This window comes from Otolemur garnettii, unplaced genomic scaffold, assembly GCF_000181295.1.
Source record: "Otolemur garnettii isolate 467f Iridium unplaced genomic scaffold, OtoGar3 scaffold00218, whole genome shotgun sequence".
Taxonomy (NCBI): domain Eukaryota; kingdom Metazoa; phylum Chordata; class Mammalia; order Primates; family Galagidae; genus Otolemur; species Otolemur garnettii.
This window is the reverse complement of record NW_003852613.1, coordinates 73,680-80,079: the sequence shown is the minus strand read 5'-3', so window position 1 is coordinate 80,079 and position 6,400 is coordinate 73,680. Positions and strand designations below refer to the sequence as shown.

Here is a 6,400-nt window from a genome sequence, read left to right as displayed (position 1 = left end):
TCAGCCTCCCAAGTAGCTGGGACCACAGGCGCCCGCCACAATGCCTGGCCATTTTTTGGTTGCAGCCATCGTTGTTTGGCGGGCCCAGGCTGGGGATTCGAACCTGCCACCTTGGGTGTATGTGGCTGGCGCCTTAGCCGCTTGAGCCACAGGCGCCGAGCCATCTTTTGTGCTTTTCAAAAACACAGTTTTTAGGCTGGGCAAGGTGGCTCACACCTGTAATCCTAGAACTCTTAAGAGGCCAAGACAGGTGATTGCTTGAGCTCACGAGTTCAATAGCAGCCTGAGCAAAAGTGAGACCCCCCATCTCTACAAAAAATAGACAAACTGAGGCAAGAGGATTGCTTGAGCCCCAGTTTGAGGTTGCTGTGAGCTGTGATGTCATGGCACTCTACCCAGGGTGATAGGAAGACTCTGTCTCAAAAAAAAATAAAATACAATAAAAATATATACTTTTTATTTTTTATCTTATTTTATTTTTATGTAGAGACAGAGTCTCACTTTATTGTCCTTGGTAGAGTGCCTTGGTGTCACACAGCTCACAGCAACCTCCAACTGCTGGGCTCAGGCTATTCTCTTGCCTCAGCCTCCTGAGTAGCTGGGACTACCAGCGCCCACCCTAATGCCCGGCTATTTTTTTGTTGCAATTTGTCCAGGGCCAGGTTTGAAACTGCCACCCTCGGTATATGGGGCCAGCGCCCTATCCACTGAGCCACAGACACTGCCCAAGAATATATAGTTTTTAGATTTTTTTTTTTACAGTTTAATGTATTTTAATAGCAAACTTACAGGAACAGCACAGAAGGCAGACAACATTAAAAACATGTACTTGCATGTAGGACAAGTCAGTTAGAAAAGTATAGTGAATGGATGGAACCTACTGTATGATAAAAATGCTACAAACACCATTTAGTTACCATCAATAAGAAATTTACTTGTTTTAAAAAAATCCAAATGCTGGCATTGTCCAGAAAAATTTAACAGGTTTATTTATAATCATTATAAAGTTGAACTGCTGAAACTTGTTCACTGAAACATTTTGACTCGCTTTAATGCTGCACGTCCCCGCATTTTATATTAAAAATTCACACACAAATGAAAATGGAAAAACTGCGAATACCTAATTTCTGTCCCCTGTTTTTCCAGTCACAATCATATACTTAAGTATCTTTTGACCCCATGGGGGGGGGTCTAACATTCAGAACTACCAATAATAGGAAGAAGAGAATTTTTTTTTTTTTTGATAATGAAATATTTTCCCATCATAGCAGACTCTTAAGCATGTTCTCCAAGTATGCGGCGTGCTAGCTGGATAGCACACAGGTTGATGTCTTCAAAAAGGCCAACCAGATAGGCCTCACTTGCCTCCTGCAAAGCACCAATAGCTGTGCTCTGGAAGCGCAGATGTGTCTTAAAGTCCTGAGCAATTTCTCACACCAGATGCTGGAAAGGAAGTTTGCGAATCAGAAGTTCACTGGACTTCTAAATAATGTCTTATTTCATGGAGTGCCACAGTAACAGGCCTGTAGCGATGAGGTTTCTTCACCCCTCCAGTAGAGGGCGCACTCTTGCGAGCGGCTTTTGTAGCCAGTTGCTTCCTGGGTGCTTTACCACCCGTGGATTTGCGGGCAGGCTGCTGTGTACGAGTCATGGTATAAAGACCTCCTTCCTTACCCCTCTTCTTCAGCTGGAGCTGGTGGCGAGCTAGAGGCGGCTGTGAACACCTAGTTTTTTGGGGGTTTTTTTTTTTTTGAGACACAGTCCCACTCTGTCACCCTCAGTAGAGTGCTGTAGCATCACAGCTCACAGCAGCCTCTAACTCTTAAGCAATTCTCTTGCCTCAGCCTCCCGAATAGGTGGGACTGCAAGCGCCTGCCACAACACCAGCTATTTTTGTTGCAGTTGCCACTGCTGTTTTTAGCTGGCCAGGGTTGAGTTTGAAGCCACCACCCTCAGTATATGAGGCTGGCGTCCTACTCACTGAGCCACAGGGCTGCCCTAGTTTTTAGATTTTTATTTATTTGTTTGTTTGTTTATTTTAGAGACAGAGTCTCACTTTGTCACCCTGGGTAGAATGCTGTGGCGTCATTGCTCACAGCAACCTCCAGCTCTTGGGCTTAGATGGTCTCTTGCCTCAGCCCCCCGAGTAGCTGGGACTACAGGTGCCCACCACAACACCCGGCTATTTATTTGCTGTAGGTTGCCTAGGGCCGGGTTTGAACCCACCACCCTTGGTATATGGGGCCGGCGCCCTACTCACTGAGCCACAGGCACTGCCCGATGTTTGTTTATTTTTTAGAGACAGGGTCTCATTCTATTGCCCAGGCTGGGGTGCAGTGCCACAATCATAGCTTGCTGTAACCTTGGACTCATGGGCTCAATAAAATCCTTCTACCCAGATGGTTTTTAAAATTGTTCTTGCATTTTCATGGACGACATAGCATGAAGAATGAATTTCTCTTATTTTTTAAATTTTTTTGAGTTAGAGTCTCACTCTGTTGACCTGGGTAGGGTGCTGTGGCATCATAGCTCACAGAAGCCTCAAAGTCTTGGGCTCAAGCTATCCTCTTGCCTCTGCCTCCCACATAGCTGGGACTACAGGAACCCACCACAACACCCAGCTAGTTTTTTTATTTCTTTTTAGTTGTTTATTTATTTTTAGTAGAGATGGGGTTGTTCTGTTGCTTAGGCTAGTCTTAAACTCCTAAGCTCAAGCAATCCACTGTCCTTAGGTGGATCCCAGGTGTTAGGATTATAGACATGAAGCCACCACACCTGGCCCTACTTGCCCAGTTTCGGTGCAGTAGATGTCCAGTAAGTCTTACTGGGTTGATTAGGTAGGATCATGTAGAAAGTGTGCTAAAAAGACTGCCAGAATCAAAGGCATGAAGTGTCAGTGTTGTTGGCAGTTTTCAGTGCCCAGCTCACCTTCTCCGTCTCCCCATTGTACTTTTCAGCTGCGTAGTATCTGTCATAGGAATTTATTAGCCCTCTGCCCTTTTCAGGGCTGCCTCTTCTCATTCTAATAAGCCATTCTTCATGCCTCCTCTTCCTCCATGGCCTCTTTCAAGGGTTTTGAAAGGATCTTTGTTACTGACAAGGTTGAAAACGAACTGAGTTGTGTGATGTTGTGCTTGTGAATGCTGATTCCAACTCTTCCCTTGGTGCTTCTACAGGGTGTGGCCAGTAGAGGCCAGCTGTGGGGGTTGGGGGTGTAGTCTGTATTCTGTTCAGGAATCTCCACTCATAATGGCTATCATTTACTTAGTTGGGTGATCTAGTTAATGATTCCCATGTAGTACTTCATTTTAATTATTGCAAGAACCTTCCAAAGCTGGAAGGAAACAGAGACTTGGAAAACTTGAGCTGTTTGCCATGATCATGTAGCCACTAAAAGTGGCAGAACCAGAACATTGGTTCAGTCCTGCCATGCTCTGAAGTTCGTGCTGTGTACTGCCGCACTGTGCCACCTTATGCCTGTTTTATTTTAGTTTGTTTTTGAGAAAGGTCTCACTGTGTTGCCCAAGCTGGCCTCAAATTGAGGTGCTGAAGCAGTCTTCCCACCTCAGCCTCCAGAGTAGCTGGAACTACAGGTGCACACCACTGGGCCCAGCTGTATACTTAGTTTTAAGTAGACGTGATATTCAAGTTGTGTCTTTATGCATCCCAGTACACAGTGTAGAAAGGTTCTACAGTGCTCTGAGCAGAATAAGTACCCTGCCTGTGATAGTTACAGCCATTCCTTCCTCCTCTTAGGGAGAACCCTTCAGCTATCATTGTTTGCATGTGAGGCTTGATAAGGAGGCTTAGGTACTCCTTAGGACTTGTTTGGCTTTGGTCAGGGTTGCTTACGCTTCTTCACCTCTGAGGGAAGAACAGAGGTCCAGGGTGTTTTAGTACCAGGTTGGCAATTTTGGACAAGAGGCTAGAATGTTAAAAGGGCAATGGAATTTCCAGTACATCCTGTCCTCACATTTGTCATATAGTCCATATCTGGGAGAGAGCTTGGCAAATTTGAGAAATGGAAAGAAAGCCAGCATGAGTGCAGCAGGGAGGGGCAGAGTGGCATGAAATTAGGTCAGAGATGGGAAGAGGCAGGAGCTGATCAGGCAGAATCTTGAAGGTTGGAGTTTGGATGTTCTCCTGGGCAGAGAGGAATTGGGGGCAGGGGTTAAAAACCAGAGCATTGGCTTGGTCCTGTTGATGCTTCAAAGGTCAGTCTTCTACTGTCCTTAGGCTGACCTCACTCATGCCTGCCACTTCTGTCCTCCAGAGCCTTGCTTCTCTGCTCTGCCATCTCCCCCACCATCTTAGGTATATCAACCTAGTGTTTCTCTGTTTACTTTTCCCAATTCTGCAGGCTTCTCCAGAAAGTAGTTTATAAGAGCCCCATGCTTTGCAGAGTATGGATTCCCTCCTTCAGAGAGGATTTTATGGAGGTAGTGTGTGATCAGGGGTAGGGAAGTGCCTATTGGGGAGCAGTAAACAGCGCTCCTTAGGTATAAATGGGAAATAACCATCTGGCAGGATTATTTTACAGACCACCATGGGAAAGGAGATGGGTGGCTGAGTTCAAGTGCCACAAGATGCAGGGGTAGAAAACTGGAATTCGGCCATCAGAAGGCCCTTTGGGAAAGGATAGGAACAATAGCTAGAGTATGGTGGGTGGGGTCTGGCTGTAGGAAATGTGGGTGATTAGGGCACAGTGACACAGATGGTGACAGGTGGCTCAGGGGAGGGTAGCTGGGCTGAGAGAACCAGGTAGTGAGACTGGGGGCCCGAAGTGAAAGTGGTTAGCAGGAGGTGAGAGCACATTCACAGCCCCCAGGCTGGAGGGATGAGCTTACCCAAGAAACTAGGGGAAAGGGCTACCTGGAGCAAGAGTTTCAGGAAGGTCAGATTTTATTTTTTCATGTTTATCAAGTATCACTTAAGGCAGACTAAGATTAAAAACTTTAGACAAAACGTGCGCTATCTATAGTCCAGTCTGTGGGGTCTACTGACCCACCTAGTAACCAGAAGGGGCAGGTGTGGTTCTACTGGAGACCTTTGTCAGAGCAGCAGCAGTGGCAACTGGTGGGCCCTCTGCACACGGCACAGCCCTGATGTGGATGGGGAAAGGGGTGTACCAAAGGGGCCTGGGCACTGCTGGCATCCTTGGTGACTTCAGGCAAGCAGTCAACTTGCTAGTCCAGTAGTTTTAGCAGAAGACCCCTCTTCACAAAATGAAAGATTGCATGCAACCCCAATATATGACGGATACAAAGCTTTATAACCATAATGTATTTTGTAAGTTGAGGGGGTAACTGTTATAATGAGCAGGAGAAATTGGAAATAACATTGTGAATGACAGATGTAGTCTTATCCCCAGTGTCCAGTTTATTTTTGACTTTATTTTGTTGCAAATGGTGATAGATTTTTTTCCCCTTACCTTATTTTTGGGATAGTCTTCTCTCAGATACATGGCAAAAGAAGCTTTATTTCAAGGCAGGTCTGCATAAAAAACAGTTTACCAGGTTAATGTGTCAGAGGCATCGATTGCAGGCATGCTCAGAAACAAAACGTATCTGCAGGCGTCAAACAAACATCTTGTGGTTTGGGGGCTTCAGGTGTTTTGTTTTGTTTTGTTTGTTTGAGACAGTCTCACTATGTCACCCTTGGTAGAGTACCATGCCATCATAGCTCACAGCAACCTCAAACTCTTGGGCTTAAGTGATTTTTTTTGCCTCAACCTCCCAAGTAGCTGGGACTACAGGTGCCTGCCACAATGCCTGGCTATTTTTTGGTTGTAGTTGTCACTGTTTAGCTGACCCAGACTAGGTTTAAACCCGCCAGCCTGGGTGTATGTCGCTGGTGCCCTAACCACTAAGCTTCGGGTGCCAAGCCACTACCTGTGGTTTGAAAATGCTCAGAGCCAGTGTTCCTTCCCCAAGTACTGCCTCACAGAGCTGGCAGGGAATGGACAACTCAGGCAGATAACATTGCTTCTCAGAGAGGCGACATAGTGGGTGAAGCATTGGTGACAGCAGTTCCATCCCGTGTGAATTTGGGTGGAAACAGATTTTTAAAATGCTATTTTGTATGACTTTAACTGTTCTCAGAGAGTCACATGTTCATCTCTAGGGGTAGGGAAGTCTGCTGTGCGCACAGTGTGCCCAAAGGTGCTTCTCTTAACTTCTTGCCAGCTGAGATATGCCCCCAGCAATTGCTCGCACCTTGTGTATTTGGCTCTGCCTGATTTTTATTAAGTACTGAGTTGTTTTTAAAAAGTAGATTAGTTCTTTAAAAAATATTATGGCTCGGCGCCTATAGCTCAACGGGCTAAGGCGCCAGCCACGTACACCTAAGGTGGCAGGTTCGAATCCTGCCCTTCCCAGTCAAGAGAGTAAATCACAAATAC

The 6,400-nt window shown here is 46.0% G+C and overlaps 1 protein-coding gene across 1 annotated transcript in view; it reads left to right on the top strand.

Moving 5' to 3' along the window:
• Positions 1–6,400, top strand: part of CRKL (CRK like proto-oncogene, adaptor protein) — a 32,203-nt gene that overhangs the window by 24,031 nt on the left and 1,772 nt on the right. The gene's annotated exons all lie outside the window — the stretch shown is intronic.